General features: G+C 34.8%; 1 long non-coding RNA gene across 1 annotated transcript in view; it reads right to left on the bottom strand.

Moving 5' to 3' along the window:
* Nucleotides 1–27,835, bottom strand: part of LOC309648075 — a 314,368-nt gene that overhangs the window by 275,480 nt on the left and 11,053 nt on the right. Inside the window, exon 2 of the long non-coding RNA XR_014256455.1 lies at nucleotides 874–921. This is a non-coding gene — a long non-coding RNA (uncharacterized lncRNA). The remainder of the gene's footprint in view (nucleotides 1–873; nucleotides 922–27,835) is intronic.

The following is a 27,835-nucleotide window of genomic DNA, read 5'->3' as shown; positions in this document are numbered from 1 at the left end:
TCATAGGGTTTTCATGAGTATTAAATGATGCAATGTATATAAAATGCTTAGCATAAAATTAATTCCCAATAAAACTTACTTATAACTATAATTGCTCTTAGTATATTGTACAGGTGAGAACTTGCAAGTGACTTGAAGGTGGCAGTCACCCATTCCTGTCTTCTTTGATGGAAACATTTTCTATTAAAAACAATTTATTTCCTTTTATAACATTAAGATTTCCAGAATTATTCTTTCTGAGTGAAAAACTAAGAGAATCTTGAATAGTTTAAAAGAGTGTCCTTATAATAAGATTAATTACTTCTTTACATGGAATTTCTTTCCATTATTGAATTTCAACATTGGATATAATAGTGCAAGTAGAGAATAAAAATCAGAGCTCCTTGCACCCTAACTTTAATAAAATATAATATTTAATGGGCTAAAATAAAGGTGGTAAAGTTCTATCTGTACTAAAGAGAACAAGTATAAACATTAAATCAAAACAGAGTCAAGTTAGATTTTAGAGTTTGGGAAAACCTTTAAAATCATCCACTCCAATGTCCTCATGTTTAAGACCCCCAAAAGGTGATTTGTCTGACGTTATATGACCATAATCAGAAATAATACAAGAATTCAAGTCTCCTGATACCTGCTCCAACTATCTCTTCGAGATGCTTCTCTCCAAATCATAAGTGAAAACCATGAGACAAGTTCGTTTTCCAAAATTTCTAATAAAAACCATCTTCGAACACACAAAGATAATTAAGGTGAGGTGTGATGAGAAGGATGAAGGAAAAATAACTACTATTATGTAGTAGAAAATATACTTTGAAGTCTAACAGAGCCAGCTCTGTCACTCCTTCCCTCTGTGTCAATGGGCAAAGGACTTACTCTGTCTGAGCTTCAGGCTCCTCATTCGTAAAATGGGGATAATACCACCTAGAACAAATAAATAACATATAAAAAGGGTTTGAACAGCACAATAATTGAGAGTCACACTATCAACCTTTGAACCTTAACTCCACAACTTACTTGTTGTTTGACCAAGTTATATAACTTCTCTGAGCCATGGAAAGTACTTTAGCACAGAACATGGCACATAATAATTGCAACAAGTTTTAGTTTTATCGATACTATATATAAATCACCTGGAACATAGTGGGTAGTGAATAATAAAAACAACCACCACCACCACCAACAACAACAACAAAACACCTGCTTTTACAAGTAAAACAGACAACAAAGGCAACATGTTTTATAAAAATCAATGCCATCTATCTTAAAATATGCTCACGTATGTAAAGTTCATTAGATTGGGGTTAAATGTCAAATTTAAAAAGTACAAAACTTAAAATATATCAAGTAAATAATCATTCTATAGTGAGTTATTTAAAAAAATTGTGGTTTTCAGGGTACTGGATTTTAAAACGCTCAGTTCACAAGTCAGAAAATATGGTATAAAGTCAAAAATTAGGTAATAGCAGAAGTATTACAAATAGTGAAATAAAGCTAAAATTACAGAATTAGTACATTAGAAAATCTGTAGAAGACCAACTGTGCATAGAAGAAACCATGTGTCTATTATGACATGGTTTTCATAAGATCCTAATCAAAAATATAATAAAAAGAAAAGAAACAGTAGAAAAATACATGAAACATATCATCATTTAAGAGAACCAATTCCCAGGTGATTAGAAAAGATCTATCTCTGAAGTGGGTGGAAAGGCATGATTCCTAAATCCAAAGGGAAATTAAAACCACAAAGTTTAAACAAAATATCATGAAAAAAAATCAATACCTCACAAAATAAAAAGTAATAATTTAATTTTCAGCTTTCTCTTTACAAAAATTCTATTTTTAGATCAGATAGAGTGGTTTAAGATGCTACCATGTCTTTAAGCTCCATTTGGTAGGAAAATACCTAAACTCTGTTACTTTTAAAGGTAAGTAGGAGGTTTTGTATTTAAGTTGTGATGCGTAATACTTCAGGGTAACCTCATGCCAAAATGGCACATTTCTGAGGGAAGCAAAGGTATTCAATAAAAAGCTTTTAAAGGCATATTTTTAAACTTGCAGCAGGAAAGCTTTTCTGTGTCAAGACAGTAATTCTTTTAACAGCATTGATCAAAATGTCATTCTTTTATGAGTGTACAATACCTTTTAATGGCATACAACAAGCCATTAGGGTTATACACCTCTGTATAGCAGACAGCTTACTGGAAAAAAGGGAACACTGGCCAAGATACAGTCAGTAGGTTTTTTGCTCCTAACAAGGAACCTTTTTCCCCCTAGTGGCTTCATTCTAAAGTCCACACTGAAATTATCCAAAGATTAAGTGTAAGCTCTCTTCACTTCGGTAATTTAGCAGCATTTTCACAGAGGCTAAACTGCAAGGTCTAAACTGTATCTTTGTAGATACCATGGGATGGCCCTGAAAACAGCCTCTCACTCAGGGCCAGTTAGAAATTATTCATGAAGATTAGAAAAGAATGATGGTTTCATTTGCTTTGCTACTTTCTGGGGAAGAAGAAAGTGAATTTAAAAAATGTTATGAGATAATCGCTTTTCATATTCATTTATAAAGCCAAATACTAAAGGAACACTAAAGTTATGTAATACTCTACCATAAAATATCTCTCTTCATCAACTAACATAAAATCTTCCGTAAAAGGAAACTATTTAAATCATCTTAAAACAAGTCCTTGTCTTTGGGGTATTCATGCTTTAAGAAAGACAAAATAAATTCTGAAACTACTTATAAAACTTAATCACATAATTATACAAACTCTCAAAAAATTTCCAGGGCTTCCCTGGTGGCGCAGTGGTTGAGAATCTGCCTGCCAATGCAGGGGACACGGGTTCGAGCCCTGGTCCGGGAAGATCCCACATGCCGCGGAGCAACTAGGCCCGTGAGCCACAATTACTGAGCCTGCGCGTCTGGAGCCTGTGCTCCGAAACAAGAGAGGCTGCAATAGTGAGAGGCCCGCGCACCGCGATGAGGAGTGACCCCCGCTTGCCGCAGCTAGAGGAAGCCCTCGCACAGAAACGAAGACCCAACACAGCCCAATAAATCAATCAATCAATCAATAAATAAATAAAAGGAGAAAAGAATGTTTAAAAAAAAAAAATTTCCATTAATTTACCATATTTCTAACCATTCAGGAAATGGAGAGCTAAGGGGTGGGACATAAATAGAAAGGGAGACTATTCCTGCTTTTCATGTTAAACCTTTACTTATTTTTCACTATTAAAGGTAATATGACTTGAGTACAAGTAAATTCCTAGAATAACAGAAATATCCCAGATTTATTCATTGTAGCCTAAATCACCTCCTTCTGTAAACTATTCAAGGGCTTCACAGAGCTTAAAATGTTACCCATAATAATTACATTCCTGCACCAAAAAATAAAACTCAACTTTACAGACAACACTAGATGAATTTCATAAACCTTTTCCTAAAAGTAAAGTTTAAAAAGTAGAAGAATCTGTCTCCTTTTAAAGGTGTGAGTGGGTAGGTGAGTGTGTGGGTATGTGGATGCTTAGTGGAAAGAAAATGGTAAGAGAATAAGAAAGTTCCTAGGAATGGCTTTCCAAATTTTATCATCAAACAGAAAGTTGTTTCAGGCAATGTAGAGAACAAGTAAATTCCTAGAATAACAGAAATATTTGCACCAACTCCATCACTGAAAACAACTAAAAATGCAAAGTAATATACAAAAACATCTTTAAATCATCCCAGTTGATAAAAATAGTAAGAAATTACAAATACAAAATCTAATGAAAGTGGACACTCAGTGAAGGTCGGTGGAGTGCTGAATCTGCTTTTCCCCATTTTGACCAGAGTTAAAATGTACAGATCTGGTTTGGAATGGATAGAAAACAAACACAAGTACCACCTAAGAGTCTAACAAGAGGCTGTCCTCCCAAGAAGCTGGGAACTCAAAGGGTTACCCCCTCAAAGTAAAGGTTATCCAGGAGTCTGTGCTTAAGGGACTGTAAGGAAAGCTGTCTTAGAAATGAGCAAAACAGGGGACAACATAAAGCAACAAGTTGTAACCACAATCTAGCACTCAAGTAAATGTACATGTCAAGTTCACATCACACGAATGGGTCCAAAAAAGGAAATAAACAAAGTGGTATGCAAGCCAGAATGCAAAAAACACAAATGTTATCTGGTGGCACAAACTATTAAATATACAAGTAAACAGGGCACTGTGAAAGAGAACCAGTTAAAAACAAACCTACAAGGATTTCATTTCTTGGAATTATCCAACATAGATTATATAATAACCATGTTTAATATGTTTAAAATAATTTTTAAAGTGTAAAAATATCTTCACAGAAAAGAAGATTAAAAACACATGACATAAAATGTTCACAAGACATTTATACACATTAAATACACAGTACTTGAAATTTTAAAACTCAGTGAAGAGGCTTTTGCAGATTATCTCAGAAAAGACTAACACTCCCAATAAAAAATAACTAGAGAACGTAGGTAAAATATGGAAAACAACAATGTGAAGGCATTAGAGAGCTACCAAAGGCAGCCAAGAAGTACAAAAGAGAAATTTAGAGAGGTATAAGCTCAACCTTCAGCATGGGCTTTATTAAGTCATTTGCCAGTCCTCAGACAGGAGGCCAAGAAGCTAAGCAGAGCTGTTAGCAGTAATAACATATAGGGGGAAAATTTTTTGAAGTTTGGGCACTGCTAGCAGTAAACCAGAAACGTATCAGAAGAATGAAACCCAGCTATATATCAACTCAATCCCAGATTAGATTAAATTTAATTGTCTCTACTCTACCTACCTGCCAGAAGCAAAATTAAACCCTCTCTGGGAAAAGTAAATATCATCCAGATCCTCAGAATATCACATCCAATGTGTGACATTCCTCTGACAATTACTAAGCATACTGGAAGACAAAACCACAATAAGATTTAAAGAAAAGAACAGAAAAGGAAAAGAACAGACCTACAGAAAATACAGATTGGAGTTATTAGACCTGGACTTTAAAGTATCTTAGGTTAATATGTTCAAGAAAATAGAAGATACTCCAGTCTCCCATAAAGTAAGGGCAACCACCTAAATCCAAATACCTCCACATAATCTCAACAAAACTTTAAGAATAAAAACAGAGTGAAAAAGCATAATCTACATCTACAGCATAGCTAAGAGACAAAGACTACCATAAACTTCAAACATGTGTAGTTGAGAAATGAACACTAAAAGCCAGCAACTATTTCTAAAGCCCATGCTGGAGAAAGAGAGATATAGACTACGTAGATAAGAGGAGAGAGAAACAGGGGCTTAGGGTTGACCCAGTACAGATAAAATAAGCAGCAGGAAGTAGGGAAATCCTAAAAATAGGTCTAAGACTTGTTAGATCAGAGCACTGATTACTATGGAATCTAAAGGAAGAGGCTTGCAATTTCAAGAAATAGATGTGACAGTCTTGGGGAAGCACCACTTCTGGGGAGAGGACAGTGAGTGACTTAAAAGTGATATTCCTTGGATGTTTGGTGGTAAAGAGAAAGAAGAAAACAAGAGAGTAAAAAAAATAATGATCCTTCAGAAATGAAAGGAAGCACAAAATTAAAGAAAGGAAAACTGTTTCACCCTCCCAAACAAATGCACCATAGATTCGAGATACTGCACTTCATTATAGCAATAGAATAGGGTGCTTTTGAACTAAGAAACCTTGTAAACTCCTTCACCACTTTCTATATAAACTATTGTTGCTGGTCATGAAAAATAAAACTTTCAAAACTGATTACAGGGCTTCCCTGGAGGCGCAGTGGTTGAGAATCTGCCTGCCAATGCAGGGGACACGGGTTCAAGTTCTGGTCTGGCAAGATCCCACATGCCGCGGAGCAACTAGGCCCGTGAGCCACAATTACTGAGCCTGCGCGTCTGGAGCCTGTGCTCCGCAACAAGAGAGGCCGCGATAGTGAGAGGCCCGCGCACCGCGATGAAGAGTGGCCCCCACTTGCCACAACTAGAGAAAGCCCTCGCACAGAAACGAAGACTCAACACAGCCATAAATAAATAAATAAACCCAAAGTTTAAAAAAAAAAAAAAGCTAATGTTAAAAAAAAAAAAAACTGATTACAAAACAGCAGGCAACAACTGTAAAAAATTATTATAAAAGAATACAGAAAATGAGAACAAAAACTCTTCAGCTGATAAACACCCCTCTCCAAAAAGAAAAAAGAAAGAAAAAAAGAAACCATAAACTACAATAATATCTCAAATTGAACAATATATTATTAAAGTATTTACAGATTTTTTTTCAAAAACCTCAAAACAAACATTCAATAATTCAAAACAGAAATAGACCAGAAATGGGCAAAAATCTTCATATCAGGAAGATACAAAATGAGAGGTAACTGGTCTCATGAAAGAAATTGAGCACAAGAAAAAAATTATTTTAGAAATGAAGAATTATAAAATATTCAAGAGAGAATAGGATTGAATGAAAATATAATAAGGGGCACTGAACAAAAGCATGAAAATAGCCAGGGAACAAAACAAAATGAAGCAAGAGTGTAACAAGGATCAGGGGAAAGTGTTAACATACAAGAGAGAGAAAGAGGATCCAACATACATAAAATTAAAGAGCTAATATTTAAAACTATAATACAAAAGAAAAAAACAATAACTGAAATAAGAGAAGACGTGAATATTAAAAAGGCCTAAGAAGGATCTGGGAAAACTGATACAAAAAATTCTGAGACGTATTGTAATACATAATAGATTTTAAAGATAAGAAAAAAGTCTTCTGGGATCACTTACAAAGGAAGCAAAATCAAATCGGCATCAGACTACTGAGCAGCAGCCCACAAAGGAAGATAGTAGGAAGGCAGGAATCAAATTATGTTATTTAATCTGACAAACCAAACAATGAAATCCTAAGTAAACGAAAAAGGGACAAAAATAACGGCATTATAAATAGTAGTATAAAGATAACCGCTAGAACAAAAATACAAACCTTCCAAAATACCAAGGAAAATACAAAAAGGGAGGAACATACTACAAAATGAAAGAGGGGAAATGTAATACAAATGATAAATACATATATAATAATATAATATTTTGTTAGAATAGTGACCACACGATCATAACAATAAATGTACATTGATTAACCTTTCCAATTAAAAAAAACCCCACAATTTTGAATCAACTTACAACGGAAAACAACTCTACAATGTATTAGAGAAACTCATCTAAAATAAAGTAATTCAAAAGTAAAAATACAAGAAATAAATTTATTCAAGGCAAATGGAAACAATGAGAAAGTAGGTATTGCAATTCTGATATCAGACATGGTAGAGGTGAGACCAAAAAGCGTCACATACTAAAAAAGAACATTTTATGATCTAAAGACCAATTCAAAATAAATATATAATAGTTAGGAATATCTATGTACCAAATAACACAGTGAGTACCATGATAAAATAGAATCAAAGAGAAGTAAAGATGCAAAAAAGAAAAAAACAAATACAAAACATCAACATACCAAACTCAATACCAGTGTACAAAAAATATAAAAGGACATGGAAATATATGCTAAACAAGATATCTCAATATCTTTATCTTTAAACTCCCATTACAAGTAATTTCCTTAATAAGTACATATGAAACATTCACAAAAATTGACCAAATGTATTGTCTCAAAGAAAGCTTCAATATGTTCCATAAAGTAGAAACAATATAAAAATATTCTGATCACACAATACAAGTAGAAATTAAAAAAACAAATAAATAAAAAGATCCTCAGGACTTCCCTGGTGATGCAGTGGTTAAGAATCTGCCTGCCAATGCAGGCGACACAGGTTTGATCCCTGGTCCAGGAAGATCCCACATGCTGTAGAGCAACTAAGCCCATGTGCCACAACTACTGAGCCCACGTGCTGCAACTACTGAAGTCTGCACACCTAGAGTCCATGCTCCACAAAAAGAGAAGCCACCACATTCACAGAAATATAGACAAAATGAAAAGGCAGAGGGCTATGTACCAGATGAAGGAACAAGATAAAACCCCAGAAAAGCAATTAAATGAAGTGGAGATAGGCAACATTCCCCAAAAAAGATTTCAGAATAATGATAGTGAAGATGATCTAGGACCTTGGAAAAAGAATAGAGGCAAAGATTGAGAGATGCAAGAAATGTTGAACAAAGACCAAGAAGAATTAAAGAACAAACACCTAGAAGAATTAAAGAACACACAAACAGATGAACAATACAATAACTGAAATGAAAAATACACTAGAAGGAAACAATAGCAGAATAACTGAGGCAGAAGAACGGATAAGTGACCTTGAAGACAGAATGGTGGAATTCACTGCTGTGGAACAGAATAAAGAAAAAAGAATGAAAAGAAATGAAGACAGCCTAAGAGACCTCTGGGACAACATTAAATGCACCAACATTCGCATTATACGGGTCACAAAAGGAGAAGAGAGAAAGAAAGGACCCGAGGAAATATTTGAAAAGATTATAGTTGAAAACTTCCCTAACATGGGAAAGGACATAGACACCCAAGTCCAGGAAGTGCAGAGAGTCCCAGGCAGGATAAACCCAAGGAGAAACACACCAAGACACATAGTACTCAAACTGAAAAAAGTTAAAGACAAAGAAAAATTATTAAAATCAACAAGCAAAAAGTGACAAATAACATACAAGGGAACTCCCATAAGGTTAATAGCTGATTTTTCAGCTGAAACTCTACAAGCCAGAAGGGAGTGGCATGATATATTTAAAGTAATGAAAGGGAAGAACATGCAACCAAGATTACTCTACCCGGCAAGGATCTCATTCAGATTCGATAGAGAAATCAAAAGCTTTACAGACAAGCAAAAGCTAAGAGAATTCAGCACCACAAAACCAGCTTTACAACAAATGCTAAGGGAACGTCTCTAGGTGGGAAACACAAGAGAAGCAAAGGACCTACAAAAACAAACCCAAAACTATTAAGAAAATTGTAATAGGAACATACATATCAATAATTACCTTAAATGTGAATGGATTAAATGCTCTAACCAAAAGACACAGGCTTGCTGGATGGATACAAAAACAGGACACATATATATGCTGTCTCTTACAGACTGAAAGTAAGGGGACGGGAAAAGATACTCCATGCAAATGTAAATCAAAACAAAGCTGGAGTAGCAATATTCATATCAGACAAAATACACTGTAAAATAAAGAATGTGAAAAAGACATAAGGAAGGACACTACATAATGATCAAGGGATCAGTCCAAGAAGAAGATATAACAATTATAAATATATGTGCACCCAAAATAGCAGCACCTCAATAAATAAGGCAAATGCTAATGGCTATAAAAGAGGAAATCAACGGTAACATAATAATGTGGGGGACCTCACACCTCACTTACACCAATGGGCAGATCATCCAGAGAGAAAATTAATCAGGAAATACAAGCTTTAAATGACACAATAGACCAGATAGATTTAATTGATATTTCTAGGACATTCCACCTGAAAACAGCAGATTACACTTTCTTCTCAAGTGCACACAAAACATTCTCCAGGATAGATCACATCTTGGGTCACAAATCAAGCGTCGGTAAATTTAAGCAAACTGAAATCATATCAAACATCTTTTCTGACCACAACGCTATGAGATTAGAAATAACTTACAGGGGAAAAAACGTAGAAAACACAAATGCATGGAGGCTAAACAATACGTTAGTAAATAGCCAAGAGATCACTGAAGAAATCAAAGAGGAAATCAAAAAATACCTAGAGAAAAATGACAACGAAAAAACGACGATCCAAAACCTATGGGATGTAGCAAAAGCAGTTCTAAGATGGAAGTTTATAGCAATAAGTCCTACTTCAAGAAAGAAGAAAAATCTCAAGTAAACAATCTAACCTTACACGTAAAGGAACTAGAGAAAGAAGAACAAAGAAAACCCAAAGTTAGTAGAAAGAAGAAGCAGAGCAGAAATAAATGAAATAGAAACAAAGAAAACAATAGCAAAGATCAGTAAAAGTAAAAGCTGGATCTTTGAGAAGATAAACTAAATTGATAAACCTTGAGCCAGACTCATCAAGAAAAAGAGGGAGAGGACTCAATAAAATTAGAAATGAAAAATAAGTTAAAATGCATACTGCAGAAATAAAAAGCATCATAAAAGACTACTACAAGCACCTCTATGCCAATAAAATGGACAACCTGGAAGAAATGGACAAATTCTTAGAAAGGTATAACCTTCCAAGACTGAACCAGGAAGAAATAGAAAATATGAACAGACCAATCACAAGTAATGAAATTGAAACTGTGATGAAAAATCTTCCAACAGGGGCTTCCCTGGTGGGTCAGTGGTTGAGAATCTGCCTGCCAATGCAGGAGGCATGGGTATGAACCCTGGTCTGGGAAGATCCCACATGCCGCGGAGCAACTGGGCCCGTGAGCCACAACTACTGAGCCTGCGCATCTGGAGCCTGTGCTCCATGACAAGAGAGGCCACAACAGTGAGAGGCCTGCGCACCACGATGAAGAGTGGCCCCCGCTCGCCGCAACTAGAGAAAGCCCTTGCACAGAAACGAAGACCCAACACAGCCAAAAAAAAAAAAAAAACATCTTCCAACAAACAAAAGTCCTGGTTCAGATGGCTTCACAGGTGAATTCTATCAAACATTTAGAGAAGAGCTAACACCTATCATTCTCAAACTTTTCCAAAATTGCAGAGGAAGGAACACTTCCAAACTCATTCTACGAGGCCACCATCACCCTGATACCAAAACCAGACAAAGATACTACAAAAAAAGAAAATACAGACCAATATCACTGATGCATATAGATGCACAAATCCTCAACAAAATACTAGCAAACAGAATCCAACAACACATTAAAAGGATCATACACCATGATCAAGTGGGATATATCCCAGTGATACAAGGATTCTTCAATACATGCAAATCAATAAATGTGATACACCATATTAACAAATTAAGGAATAAAAACCATATGATCATCTCCATAGATGCAGAAAAAGCTTTTGACAAAATTCAACACCACTTTATGAGAAAAACTCTCCAGAAAGAGGGCACAGAGGGAACCTACCTCAACATAATAAAGGTCATATACAACAAACCCACAGCAAACATCATTCTCAATGGTGAAAAACTAAAAGCATTTCCTTTAAGGTCAGAAACAAGACAAGGATGTCCACTCTTGCCACTATTATTCACATAGCTTTGGAAGTCCTAGCAACGGGAATCACAGAAGAAAAAGAAATAAAACGAATACAAATTGGAAAAGAAGTAAAGCGGTCACTGTTTGCAGATGACATGATACTATACATAGATATCCTAAAGATGCCACCCGAAAACTACTAGAGCTAATCAATGAATTTGCTAAAGTTGCAGGATACAAAATTAATGCATAGAAATCTCTACATTCCTATACACTAACAACGAAAGATCAGAAAGAGAAATTAAGGAAACAATCCCATTCACCATTGCAACAAAAAGAAAAAAATACCTAGGAATAAAATTACCTAAAGAGACAAAAGACCTGCACTCAGAAAACTATAAGACACTGGTGAAAGAAATCAAAGATGACACAAACAGATGGAGATATATACCATGTTCATGGATTTGAAGAATCAATATTGTGAAAATGACAGTACTACCTGAAGCAATCTACAAATTCAGTGCAATCCTTATCAAATTACCAATGGCATTTTTTATAGAACTAGAACATAAAATCTTAATATTTGTATGGAGACACAAAAGACCCCAAATAGCCAAAGGATTCTTGAGGGAAAAAAATGGAGCTGGAGGAATCAGACTCCCTGACTTCATACTATACTACAAAGCTACAGTAATCAAGACAATATGGTACTGGCATAAAAAACAGAAATATAGATCAATGGAACAGTATAGAAAGCCCAGAGATAAACCCACACACCTATGGTCAACTAATCTATGACAATGGAGGCAAGGCTATACAATGGAGAAAAGACAGTCTCTTAAATAAGTGGTGCTGGGAAAACTGGACAGCTACATGTAAATGAATGAAATTAGAACATTCCCTAACACCATACACAAAAATAAACTCAAAATGGATTAAAGATCTAAATGTAAGACCAGATACTATAAAACTCTTAGAGGAAAACATAGGAAGAACGCTCCTTGACATAAATCACAGCAAGATCTTTTTTGATCCACCTCCTAGAGTAATGGAAATAAAAACAAAAATAAACAAATGGGACCTAATGAAACTTCAAAGCTTTTGCACAGCAAAGGAAACTATAAATAAGATGAAAAGACAACCCTCAGAATGGTAGAAAATATTTGCAAACAAATCAACAAAGGATTAATCTCCAAAATATATAAACAGCTCATGCAGCTCAATATTAAAAAAAAAAAAATCCAAAAATGGTCAGAAGACCTAAATAGACATTTCTCCAAAGAAGACATACAGATGGCCAAGAGGCACATGAAAAGACAGTCAACATCACTAATTATTAGAGAAATGCAAATGAAAAGTAAAATGAAGTATCACCTCACACTGGTTAGAACGGGCATCATCAGAAAATCTACAAATAACAAATGCTGGAGAGGGTATGGAGAAAAGGGAACCCTCTTGCACTGTTGGTGGGAATGTAAATTGATACAGCCACTATGGAGAACAGTATGGAGGTTCCTTAAGAAACTAAAAATAGAATTACCATATGATGCAGCAATCCCACTACTGGGCATATACCCAGAGAAAACCATAATTCAATAAAGATACATGCATCACAATGTTCATTGCAGCACTATTTACAATAGCCAGGTCATGGAAGCAAGCTAAATGCCCATCAACAGATGAACGGATAAAGATGTGGTATTTATATACAATGGAATATTACTCAGCCATAAAAACGAACGAAATTGGGTCATTTGTAGAGACATGGATGGACCTAGAGACTGTCATACAGAGTGAAGTAAGTCAGAAAGAGAAAAACAAATATTGTATATTAATGCATATATGTGGAATCTACAAAAATGGTACAGATAAACGGTTTGCAAGGCAGAAATAGAGACAAAGATGTAGAGAACAAACGTATAGACACCAAGGGGGGAAAGTGGTGGGGGGTGTGGTGGTGGTGGTGGGATGAATTGGGAGATTGGGATTGACATGTATACACTAATATGTATAAAATAGATAACAAATAAGAACCTGCTATATAAAAAAATGAATAAAATAAAATTCAAAAAAAAAAAAAAAGAGAGAAGCCACCACAGTGAGGAGCCTGCACACCTCAATGAAGAGTAGCTCCTACTCACCACAACTAGAGAAAGCCCACGTGCAGCAATGAAGACCCAACACAGACAAAAATAAATAAAATTAAAAAAAAAAAAATTGTTTCACCAGGTAGTTTTAAAGCTTTCTAGAAAAGTCTTTGGTGAAGGGTAAATATAAACTGACACACTAAACAAAACAGTCAAAATTAATGACAATACCAAGCATTGGGAAAGATGTGAAGCAAATGAAACTCTTATATAAGTGGGACTGTAAATTGGTACAACCACTTTAGAAAACTGTTTGGCATATACAATGGAATATTACTCAGCCATAAAAAGAAACGAAACTGAGTTATTTGTAGTGAGGTGGATAGACCTAGAGTGTGTCATACAGAGTGAAGGCAGAAAGAGAAAAACAAATACCATATGCTAACAAATATATATGGAATCTAAAAAAAAAAAAAAGGTTCTGACGAACCTAGGGGCAGGATGGGAATAAAGACGCAGATGTAGAGAATGGACTTGAGGACACCGGGAGGGGGAAGGGTAAGCTAGGACCAAGTGAGAGAGTGGCACTGACATAAATACACTACCAAATGTAAAACAGATAGCTAGTGGGAAGCAGCTACATAGCACAGGGACATCAGATCGGTGCTTTGTGACCACCTAGAGGGGTGGGATAGGGAGGTTGGGAGGGAGATGCAAGAGGGAGGGGCTATGGGGATATTTGTATACATATAACTGATTCACTTTGTTATACAGTAGAAACTAACACAACATTGTAAAGCAATTATACTCCAATAAAGATGTTAAAATTAAAAAAAAAAAAACTGTAGAAACCTGTTTGGCAATTTCTACTAAAGCTAAGACATTCCTGCTCTATGACCCAGCAATTCTCTAGACAGACAGTCACATACATAGATACATACACATACATACAAAAAACATGAGTATATATGTCTATAAAATGACATGTACAGGAATATTCATAGCTTCTTGAATAATGATAGCCAAACACTGGAAACGACTGCATTGTGTATGAACAAAAGAGGAGGTAAACAAACTGTAGTATAGTCATACAATGCAATATTACACAGCAATGAGAAAGAATAAAATACGGCTATAGGCATGGTATTTTAAGTAAAATAAACTAGACACAAAGTAGTACATACTTTTAAATGAAGTTCACAATCAAGCAAAACTAAGGGATGTTAGAGCATTTAGTGAAGAAAAAAAAGGCCTCCAAATTGGAAAATAAGTAACATTATCTCTGTTCACAGATGATGTGATCTTTCTTTTTTTTAAGAAGATATAGTTTATTATTATTATTATTATTAATTTATTTATTCTATTTATTTCTGTCTGCGTCAGGTCTTAGTTGTGGCACATGGGATCTTTTATGTTGAGCCATGTGGAATCTTTTGTTGTGGTGTGCGGGCTATTTGCTGTGATGCGTGGGCTTCTCTCTAGTTGTGGTGTGTGGGTTTTCTCTTCCCTAGTTGTGGTGCGCAGGCTCCAGGGCACATGGGCTCTGTAGTTGTGGCGTGTGGGTTCCAGAGAGCATGGGCTCTGCAGTTTGCAGTACAGAGGCTCTCTAGTTGAGGCACACAAGCTCCAAAGTTATGGCATGCAGCCTTAGTCGCCCCGCAGCATGTGAGATCTCATTCTGTGACCAGGGATTGAACCCATGTCCCCTGCATTGTAAGGTGGATTCTTTACCACTGGACCACCAGGGAAGTCCTGATGTGATCTTTCATGTAGTAGATGAAGAGTCCACAGAAATATTTTTAGAACCAATAAACGAATTTATTAGCAAAGTAGCAAGTTACAAATTCAACATTCAAAAATCCATTGCATTTCTATACACTAACAATGAACAATATGAAAAAGAAATTATGAAAACAATTCCATTTACAATAGCATCAAAATGCATAAAATACTTAGAAATTAACTTAACCAAGATGTTGAAAGACTTCTACAATGAAAACTAGAAAACATTGCTAAAAGAAAATACAAATAAATGGAAAAACATTCCATGTTCAGGGAATAAAAGACTTATTATTGTTGAGATGTCAATACTACCCAAAGTGATCTACAGGTTCAGTGCAATCTTTATGAAAATCCCAATGATATTTTTTGCAAAAATAGAAATACTCAACCTAAAATTCAAATTGAATCTTAAGGGACCTTGAATAGCCACAACGATCTTGAAAAGGGAGAACAAAGCTGTAGGATTCACACTTCCTGATTTCAAAACTTACTACAAAACTACAGTAATCACAATAGTGTGGTACTGGCATAAAGACAGATATATTGATCAATGAAATAGAACAGAGAGCCAAGAAATAAACCCTTACATAAATGTGTGGTCAAATGATATTTGACAGGGGTACCAAGACCATTTAATGGGGAAAGGATAGTCCTTTCAACAGATGGTACCGTGGTCACTGTATATGCACATGCAAAAGAATGAAATTGAACCCTTACCTGATACAAAATTAACTCAAAATGGATCAAAGGCCTAAAATATAAAACTCTTAAAAGAAAACATTGGGCAAAAGCTTCACGACATTAGATTTGGCAATGATTTCTTGGATATGACACCAAAGGCACACGTAACAAAAAAAAAGTATACAAATCGAACTTCATGAAAATTAAAATATTTTGTGCATGAAGACACTATTCATCGAGTAAAAAGGCAATCCACAAAATGGGAGAAAATTTTGCAAATCATATATCTGATAAGAGATTAATATCTAGAACATACAGAGAACTTCTAAAATTCAACAACAAAAGAACAAACAACCTGATTCAAAAATGGGCAAAGGACTTGAAAAGACATTTCTCCAGAGAAGATGTACAAATGGCCAATAAGCACAAGAAAAGATGCTCAACATCACTACCATTCAGGAAATGCAAGTCAAAACTATAATTAGATACCACCTCATACCCATTAGGATGGCTACTATAAAAAAAAAAAGAACTCAGAAAATAATAAGTGTTGCCAAGGGTGTGGATAAATCAGAATTCTTGTGCACTGTTGGTAGAAATGTAAAACAGTACAGCCACTGTGGAAAACAGTACAGCCGTTCCCCTAAAATTTTAAAATATAATTCTCATATCATCAGCAATTCCACTTCTGGGTATACACCCAAAAGAATTGAAAGCAGAGTCTTGAAGAGTTATTTATACACCCATATTCTCATCAGCATTATTATCAATAGTTAAAAGATGGAAGCAACTGAAGTGTCCACAGACTAAAGAATGGATAAGCAAAATGTGGTATATATATATATATATATATATATATATATATATACCAATGGAATATACCAGTGGAATATTATTCAGCCAAAAGGCAATTCTGCAATATGCTACAACATGGATGGACCCGGAGAACACTATGGTAAGTGAAATAAGCCAATCACATGAATACGAATACTATATGATTCTACTTATATGAGGTACTTAGAGTAGTCAAAATCAGAGGCAGAAAGTAGAACGGTGGTTGCCAGAGGCTGGAAGAAGAGGGAAAGAGGGAGTTATTGGTCAATGGGTATAGAGTTTCAGTTTACAGGGTGAAAAGAATTATGGAGATGGATGGTGGTAATGGTTGCAGAAGATTATGAATGCATTTAATATCACTGAACTCTATAATTAAAATGGTTAAGATGGTAAATTTTATACTATGTATATATTACCACTATAAAATAAATTGGAAAAAAACCTGATTGATGCTGATTAACAGCTAGAACTGTGGCCATCTATGGGAAGACAGGGGGTGGTAGTAACTGAGAATGAACACAAGGAATCATGGGATGCTGGAAATGTTCTACAGCTTTATCTGAAGACATACACACACATATACATATAATATATATATAAAACAATGTAAAAAATGTTACTGTACACTTAAGATTAGTGTACCTGACACACTTTATTGCACAGTGAACAATCAGAACAACAAGAGAAATGGTCATCTACAGACACTTCAGTAAAAAAAAAGAAAAATCCAAATAGTCAGAAAACATATGTAAATATGTTCAGCCTCATTAGGTATCAAGGAAATGCCAATTAAACCACTATTACAACCTCCACAAGATTAGCTAATACACTATTTGACTGTTTGACTTATCAGTCAATCAGATTGACTAATATACTATTTGTGGGAGTGCAAACTGGTGCAACCATTTTGAAAAACTGGGATGTATCTACTAAGCCAAAATACACAGTTCTCTCAGAAAGTTGTCTGGCTTCTTATGTATTTTGTTTTAGTCAGTTTCTTAGCAACAGCCACATCTACAGTTCTCTTCTAAACATTTTTAGGGTTGCTGTACCTCTTATTTTCTGACCCTCTGGCTTCCATCTCTCTTCCTAATTATGATAATTTTAGGTCTATCAAGGATCAGAGGCAGAGATTTTTTCATAAGATTTTCTGTTTAATGGAAACGAATAGATACCATAGCAATAGTCGAACTTCACTCTGAGACATCTTGATAAAGTTTGAGGTTTTATCATTGGCTGTGAAGGTCATATCCCTGATTTGATGCTTGCTAAAAGACAAGTTTTAATTGATCTTTGTCACTCGATACATTTATAAATTTTATTTTTTAGAAGTTAGTATTAAAAAACAATTACACCTCCCAACATTACTGTCCCTTTAAATTTCCTTTCATGCCTGTTTTTTAAAAAAAATGACAGTTCTTATCTGAGCTTCTTCCTTGCAATGCCTTCTAAACGGAGCCTCCAACAACCAACACACAAAATATTGAAATTCTGTTTTCCTGCCACTTGTCCTAGAGCTACAAATTTACTAAGTACATGATCTGCATCAAATATAGATGGTTTTAAAAAAAAAAAAGCTAGGTGCCCTATAATAATTTATCCTTCGGAAAAGTTGATTGGTCTACATTTTATTAAGTTCCACTTATTAAAATAGTTGCTAATAGTATAACAAGAATAACACCAGATGGAAGAAAACTATTCAAATACAGCTCCACCATCCATTTCCCCAATTCATATCCTATAAACTTAGGAGATGTAACTACAACTATGAAACATTTTAGACTTCACAATATATCCATAGACAAAAGCAAACTGTCTTTCTAACTTTTAGATCTCAAATATAACTTAATCAGACACAGTAGGGCAAAAGAAATCTAGAATTTTAAATGACTAACTACTTTGGAGTTTTGTGTAAAATTCAAAGATGATAAAAAGTAGACAGATTTTAAAACCCTCTCCTCAATATTTTCAGTATAGGTAATTATAATATAAATGCCCATCATACTGAATGAAATGCCACAAAACCAACTATATTACACCTTTCATTTGCCCTACATATATAATTAAACCCAGTAAAATATAAAAATATAATGAAATCTTTCCACAACATTAGCAGGTCACCCTCAAACAATCTGACCTACACGTGACTTGTCTAGCCAGGTCAACCTATCATTCACAAATCAATCATCCCCTCTTCTCTCCACATAATACTCCATATATAGCAACAAATAGTGAGGAAAAAAAATCTAGTAATAAAGAATCAAAAGTCCCTGCTACACATTTAGAAAATTCAGATGAAAAGCTGACAGTAACCTTAAATATTACGCTATTTATAAAATATTCAGGGCAAAGAAACAAACAAACATACCTATTCTTCCAAAGACACTCCAGATAGCAAAAAAGTTCAGGTGGAAGAGGATATTAGATTAGTTTTTATATAAATAGTAATTCCTCATTTCATTTTAAAGGACATAAACCATTATATGTTATATGCTGATGAGATTTAACCACTCATTATTTGCAGAGTAAAATTTGGCTCATCTAGATCCAGCACCCATAAAATTATAAACTGACATGATATACTTATATTACCTTCCCTGGTCATTTAATTGAGCTCTTGTTGTCCTGTTTGTTCTACAGGCAAGGAATTTCTTCCAGATCTCACAGCACTAACTAATAAATTTTATGTCACTGTTCACAAAAGGACAGTGGATATCATTGAAAATCTCAGAGTAAAGAGTTCTAAAAACCTTTCCTCCATAAAAGCAATGAGAACACTAGCAAAAACTGTCAGAATCAACTTTTTCAAAATGCTAGAAATTAACCAAAGACATGCAGCAATCTAGGGAATGATTATTCAAGAAAAAGAGCTAAATAAGAACAATGAGCTTTGTGGCATTTTAATTTGCCCTTTGCCCATCTGCCCATCCCCAGCTCCACTGGAGTCTTGAAAAACAACAGCCACAGTCAAGTCTGGCAGTCCAAGATGTTGGAATTCTTTCAAAGCCCCATTCCCAGAGAAAGGTCGTTATTGGACACGAAAGACTCCACATGTAAGGCTGTCATTATGTGAACTTACTCAGAGCTCACTAGTACAAAAAGTGCTTTCCCCTGATACAATCTGTCAAAACCAACCAGAGACAGTTGTTGAACATAACTCCCAAAAGTCAACCATAAAAAATGAACCCCATTTATAAAGAGGCAAAAGATCTGAAAAGATATCTCACCAAAGAAGATATACAGATGGCAAAAAAGCATATGGAAAGATGCTAAACATCATAATGCATCAGGGAATTGCAAATTAAAACAATTAGAAACCACATCTATAAGAATGCCAAAAATCCAAAACATTGATAATACCAAATGCTGATGTGGATGTGGACCAACAGGAACTCTCATTCGTTGCTGGTAGAAGTGTAAAATGGTACAGCAACGTTGGAAGACAGCTGGGCAGTTTTGTCTCTTTTTAAAAAACTAAAATACTCTTTCCATACAACCCAGCAACTGTGCTCTTTGGTATTTACCCAAAGGAACTGAAAACTCACATCTACACAAAAACCTGCACATGGATGCTTAGAGCAGCTTTATTCATAATTGCCGAAACTTGGAAGTAAGAAAGATGCCCTTCAGTAGGCGGATGCTGTTGTGCTATGAAAAGACATGTTGAAACCTTAAATGCATATTACTAACTGAAAGAAACCAATTTGAAAAGGCTACATACTGTATGATTCCAACAATATGGTATTTTGCAGGGGTAAAACTATGGAGACATTTTGATGATGGCTATTCTGAGCAGTGTGAGGTGATATCTCATTATAGTTTTGATTTGCATTTCTCTAATAATTAGCGATGTTGAGCACCTTTTCATGTGCCTTTTGGCCATCTGTGTGTCTTCTTTGGAGAAATGTCTATTTAGAACTTCTGCCTATTTTTTGATTGAGTTGTTTACTTTTTTGATATTGAGCTGTATGAGCTGTTTGTATTTTTGGAGATTAATCCCATGTCAGTTGCATCATTTGCAAATATTTTCTCCCATTCTGTACGATATGGCCATTATCAAAAAGTCTACAAATAACAAATGCTGGAGAGGGTGTGGAGAAAAAGGAACCCTCCTACACTTTTGGGGGGAGTGTGAATTGGTGCAGCCACTATGGAGAACAATATGGAGGTTCCTTAAAAAACTAGAAATAGAGCTACCATATGATCCAGCAATCCTACTCCCGGGCCTTATATCCAGAGAAAACCACAATTTGAAAAGATACAAGCACCCCAATGTTCACTGCAGCACTATTTACAATAGCCAAGACAAGGAAACAACCTAAATGTCCACTGATAGATGAATGGATAAAGAAGATGTGGTTTATTTATACAATGGAATATTACTCAGCCATGAAAAAGAATGAAATAATGCCATTTGCAGCAACATGGATGGACCTAGAGATTGTCATACTGAGTGAAGTAAGCCAGACAGAGAAAGACAAATATCAAATATATGATATTGCTTATATGTAGAATCTAAAAAAAATGATACAAAGGAATTTATTTACAAAACAGAACAGACTCACAGACTTCAAAAACAAACTTATGGTTCCCAAAGGGGAAAGGTTGTGGAGGGGAGGGATAAATTAAGAGGTTGGGATTAACATATACACACGACTATATATAAAATAGATAACCAATAAGGACCTACTGTATAGCACAGGGAACTATACTCAGTGTTTGTAACAACCTATAAAGGAAAGGATCTGAAAAAAAAATAGATCTCTATGCATGTATAACTGAATCACTTTTCTGTACACCTGAAACTAACACAACATTGTAAATCAACTATACATCAATAAATAAATAAATTAATTAATTAAAAGAATTATGGAGACAGTGAAAAGGTCAGAAGTTGCCAGGGGTTGGGGGTAGAAGGGATAAATCAGCAGAGCACAGAGGATTTTTAGGGCAGTGAAAACATTCTGTACAACACTAAAATGGTGGATACATGTCATTATACTTGTGTCAAAACCCATGAAATACAAAACACCAAGAGTGAACACAAACTGTAAACTATGGACTTTGAGTGATAATGATATGTAATGTAGGTCCATCAATCATAACAAATGTTCTCTGGGTGCAGGATGTTGACAGTGAGGGAGGCTGTGCATAAGTGGAAACAGGGGATATATGGGAACTCTGTACATTCCACTCAGTTAATATTACTAAACAACTGAGAAAGAAATAGCATTAACTCCTCACAGACTTTTTTTAAAAATAAAGAGGAAGAAACACTTTCCATTTCATTTTATGAAATCAACAATACCAAAATCATACAAAACCACTACAGGGAAGAAAATTAGAGAACCATAATCCTCACAAACTTAGACATAAACATTCTTATCAAAACATTAGGAAATCTGACTTGGCAATATAAAAATAATTACAGTAATAATACTTCATAATGAAGTTGAGTTTATTCCCACAATGCAAAGTAGGTTTCACAGTTAAAAATCAATGTAATTCTCCATACTAGTAGTATAAAGAAGAAAACCATATGATCATCTTAACTGACACAGAAAAACCATTTGGCAAAATTCAACATCTGTTAGTGATAAAAACTCTAAGCAAAATAGGGAATGAAAGGGAATTTCTTCAACCTGATAAAGGACAACTATGAAAAAGCTATAGCTTTCATCATACTTAATGAAGACAGACTAAACATTTTTTCCCCAAGGTCAAGAATAAGGTGAAGATGTACCCTCACTTCTGTTAAACATCACACTGGAGGTCCTAGACAATGCAATAATGATAAATAAATAAATAAAATAAAATTAAAGGCATACATATTTGAAAGAAAGAAGTAAAACATAGATAAGTTTTTGTAAATGTGAACTAGTAGTGAATTTTAGAGAGGTCACAGAATTTTAATACAAAAAATCAATTGCATTCCTAAATAACGGCAATTAGCAAAAAAATTAAAGGAAAACAAAATCTGCAATATTATCAAGAAACATGAACTACTCTCAGACAAATTTAACAAAATTTGCACAAGATCTATACAAGGAAAACTACAAAACACTGCTGAGAGAATTTAAAGACACTACAAATAAATGAAAGGAGATACCACATAGATTGTAAGAATCATATTTCTTATTAGGATAATTACCAACTTGTTGGTCTAACATAGATTCAGTGTAATCCCAAACAGGTTTTTAGAAAACTTTGTGTAGAAACTGACCAGTTGATTCTAAAATTTATGTGGGAAAGGGCCAGCAATCACAAAGGTGTCTTCTTAGAGAAACAAAAAGCTGGAAGAGTGACAGTACTAGATATTGTCTTACAGACTTAGAATTATTATACCTAATTTCAAAACAGTATATGGTAGCTGTATAATAGACAGACATATCAATCAGCAGAACAGAACAATGAGTCCAGAAATAGAATAATGCACATTAGGTTGATTGATTTTCAGCAAAGTTGCCAAGGTATTTCAGAACTTCCTTTAGCATTCCTTATAGCGAAGACCCGCAGGCAGAAAATTCTCTAAGTTTTATTTATCTAAAACATGATTTATTTGACCTTCATTCTCAGAAGATGTTTTTGCTGAAGACAGTGAAAGTTGAATAAAGCTTTTTTTCTCTCTCTCAATACTTTAAAGACCTCATTCCTTTGGTTTCTGGACTCTATTGTTTATGATAAAAAATGAATGTTAATTCATATTGCTTTGTTCTATAAGTAACATGTCACTTTACTCTAGATGCTTTCAAGACTTTCTCTTAACCTTGTTTTTCAAACAGTTTAACTATAATGTTAAACCTTTCTTCCTTTTCTTTGTATTTGCCCTGCTTTTCATTGTACGCCTTAATCTGTAAATTTATATCTTTCAACTAATTTAGTAAATTTTCATTCATTGTCTTTTCACATCATTTTGTTTCTCTCTAACTCTTCTTTTGGGACTCCAATTAGTTGCATATTAGATATATTATTCCACACGTCCCTGAGATTCTGTTCACTTTTGATTAGTCTTCTTTCTGTTGTCTTCACATTGGATAATTTCTATTAGTCTTTCTCCAAGTTCACTGTCTCTTGTTACTCCAATCTGCTGTTAAGCCCTTCTAGTGATGTTTCTTGGGCGGGGGGAGGGAGTGAGTACCGAATTTTCAACTCTAGAATTCCCCTCCACCACCATTTTTTATTTTAAAAATATATTTATTGATTGATTGATTATTTTTGGCTGTGTTGGGTCTTCGTTGCTGCACGTGGGCTTTCTCTAGTTGTGGTGAGAGAGGGCTACTCTTTGTTGCAGTGTGCGGGCTTCTCACTGCGGTGGTTTCTCTTGTTGTGGAGCACAGGCTCTAGGTGCACGGGCTTCAGTAGTTGTGGCACGTGGGCTCTAGAGTGCAGGCTCGGTAGTTGTGGTGCACGGGCTTAGTTGCTCCACGGCATGTGGGATCTTCCTGGACCAGGGCTCGAACCCATGTCCCCTGCATTGGCAGGTGGATTCTTAACCACCACGCCACCAGGGAAGCCCCACCACCACTTTTTAAAATATAGTTTTTACTTCTCTGGTGAGACTTCCTACTTCTTAATTTATTACAAGCAAATTTCCCTTTATACTACTGAGCATATTTGTGATGTTTCCTTTAAAATCCTTGTGTACTGATTCAACACTTCAATCGTGTTGAGGTCAGATTCCACTGACTGCCTTTTCTCTTGTATAAAAATCACATTTTCCTGTTGCTTTGTGTGTCTAGATATTTTTGACTATATTTTGGACATTCTGAACGATGTGTTGTAAAGATTCCCAATTATATTGTGGTTCTCTGAAGAATACTGATATTTTTATTGCAACAGGCAGTTAACCTGTCTGAAGTCAACCACCAAATTGTTTTTACAGTGATGAGTAATAGTTGAAATCTCTGTTCAGATCTTTTAGGTTTAGCTGGACTGCTTGAAAACTGTCTCATGCAAGTCCAGTTCAGGGGTCAAGTGATGATACAGGTGAGTTTATAAACAGAATTTAGAGCTTCCCTTTGTGGATCTGTCACTCCCCTACTCACTTTCCAGCTGCTGAGGTTACCCCAAATCCTGCTGTCTGGTTGTTCAAGCTAAAAGCCTGTCAATATTCTATTCAAGTTTTACCTTGGCCTGCACATGGGGGGGAAAAAAAGGTTATAAAGACATGGGAAATTCACCCAGTGCCATTCTCCTTTTCTAAGCAGATGCTCCTCCAGTTTCTGCTGGCTTTTGGTTGTTCTCCATTGTATTCAAGTAGTTGAACTTACATCTTTTTGACAGATTATAATTGTTACTGCAGAAGGGTTGTGCAAAAAGGTGGTACTCCATTACCAGAAGCAATGATAATTTAATTGGGAATGGTAAAAATGGTGTTAGAAGAATTGGATATCCATAGGGAAAAAATTAATCCTAACACTTCCCTCACACAAAAATCAACACAAAATAGATCAGAGACCTAAATGTAAAAGCTAAAACTACAAATCACAGGAAGAATATCTTTGTGATCTTTAGGTAGAGAAAGATTTCTTAGGATATAGAATACATGAGTCATAAAATTAAAAATGGATAAATTGGACACCATCAAAATTAAAAAACTTCTGCTCTTGAAAAGACATCATTAAAAAATGAAATGGCAAATCTCACACTAGGAGAAGATACTCTGAACATATGTAATTGACCAAGTACTTTTATACAGAATATATAAGAAATTTTAAAACTCAATAAAAAGAAGGCAAACAAGTCAATTATTAAATTAGCAAATATTTAAATAGACACATCATGAAGGATATCTGGACACCCAAATAAACACAGGAAAATATGGTCAACGTCATTAGACATCAGTACAGTACAAATTAAAACCACAGTGAGATATAAATAAATACCCACTAGAATGGCTAAAATTTAAATGACTGACAGTTCCAATCAATGGAACTGCCAGTGGAGAATTGCAACTTTCATACATTCCTGAAGGCAACATAAAATCACAAAAATACTTTGGAAAACAGTTTGATCATTTCTTATAAAACTGAACATACAATTACTGTATGATCCAGCAATTCCACTTCCTAGGTATTTACCCAACGATTGCATACAAATGTTCATAGGAGCTTTATTCATAATAGCTTCAAAATGGAAACAACCCAAATGTCAATCAACATATGAATAGATAAACAAATTATAATATATAGATATAGATATATATAAATACTATAATACTGATACACATTAAAATATGACTTACTGTCAACAATATAATACTGAGAAAAAGAAACCAGATACAAAACAGTACATACTGTAAAATTTCATTTATATGACATTAAAATGAAAACAAATCTATAAAGCCAAAAAGCACATCAGTGGTTGCCTAAGGTTGGAGGGAAAGGGATGGAAAATGATTGAAAATGGGACAGGGAATTTATTGGGGTAAAGGGAGAGAACGGGGAAGAAGCTGTATCTGAGAAGATATTGATCAAGAATTTTACAAAACTGGTGAAAGTTATCAAGCTGTTATTCAACACTACAAAAGGATAAACAGTATATATTATGAAAAATATATAAATCTAGGCACACCATATTAAAATAACTAAAAATCACAAAAGGGAAAATCTCAGAGAGGTCAGTTTCTTTTAAAGGCATAAAAATGAGTTTGATAGCTAACTTCTAAGGAAAAACAGTAGAGACCAGAAGATAATGGAATTACATCCTCAAAGGGATGGGGAAACTGAACTATTGATCCATTACTGACAAAACTACCCTTCATCAATGAAGGTGAAACAAAGACTTTTTTCAGATATATGAAAAATTGTGAGACTGTGTCCTCAACAATCCACATTCAATAAATACTGAAGGGCATTCTTCAGGCAGAAGGAAAATGATCCCACCAATGGAAGCTAGGAGACACAGGAAGGAATGAAAAGTCACAAAAAAGGTAAACTACAATAATGTTAATATCTTAGGGAATTTAAAATATCTAAAAATTAAAATACAAAGTAATAGCAAAATATTAAAATATGAGAGCAAATGTAAGTTAATAATAGATTTGATAAATCAAGAATATAGAACAGAGGAGGGAAATGAAATTAATTTTTAAAAAAATCAATCCAACAAAAGGAAAGAAAGGAAAGGAAAAAAAACAGAATGAAGTGATGAAACAAAGAGTAAATGGTAAGTATCAATACATTTATAATTACTAATACATTAGTAATTATATTAAATTAAAAAGGGTAAACTGCAGGGGTCTGATTTCTTTTTTTTTTAACTTTTGAATTTTATTTATTTTTTTTATACAGCAGGTCCTTATTAGTCATCAATTTTATACACATCAGTGTATACATGTCAATCCCAATCGCCCAATTCATCATACACACCCCCCACCCACCCTGCCACTTTCCCCCCTTGGTGTCCGTACGTTTGTTCTCTACATCTGTGTCTCAATTTCTGCCCTGCAAAGCGGTTCATCTGTACCATTTTTCTAGTTTCCACATATATGTGTTAATATATGATATTTGTTTTTCTCTTTCTGACTTACTTCACTCTGTATGACAGTCTCTAGATCCATCCACGTCTCTACAAATGACCCAATTTTGTTCCTTTTTATGGCTGGGTAATATTCCATTGTATATAAGTACCATGTCTTCTTTACCCATTCGTCTGTCGATGGGCATTTAGGTTGCTTCCATGACCTGGCTATTGTAAATAGTGCTGCAATGAACACTGGGGTGCATGTGTCTTTTTGAATTATGGTTTTCTCTGGGTACATGCCCAGTAGCGGGATTGCTGGATCATATGGTAATTCTTTTTTTTAGTTTTTTTAAGGAACATCCATACTGTTCTCCATAGTGGCTGTATCAATTTACATTCCCACCAACAGTGCAAGAGGGTTCCCTTTTCTCCACACCTCCTCTAGCATTTGTTGTTTGTAGATTTTCTGATGATGCTTATTCTAACCGGTGTGAGGTGATACCTCATTGTAGTTTTGATTTGCATTTCTCTATTAGTGATGTTGAGCAGCTTTTCATGTGCTTCTTGGCTATCTGTATGTCTTCTTTGGAGAAATGTCTATTTAGGTCTTCTGACCATTTTTGGATTGGGTTTTTTTTTTTATATTGAGCTGCATGTGTTGTTTATATATTTTGGAGATTAATCCTTTGTCCGTTGATTCATTTGCAAATATTTTCTCCCATTCTGAGGGTTGTCTTCGTCTTGTTTATGGTTTCCTTTGCTGTGCAAAAGCTTTGAAGTTTCATTAGGTCCCATTTGTTTATTTTTGTTTTTATTTCCATTACTCTAGGAGGTGGATCAA

This window comes from Balaenoptera physalus, assembly GCF_965194825.1.
Source record: "Balaenoptera physalus genome assembly, chromosome: 19".
Taxonomy (NCBI): domain Eukaryota; kingdom Metazoa; phylum Chordata; class Mammalia; order Artiodactyla; family Balaenopteridae; genus Balaenoptera; species Balaenoptera physalus.
This window is presented reverse-complemented; position numbering and strand designations above follow the sequence as displayed.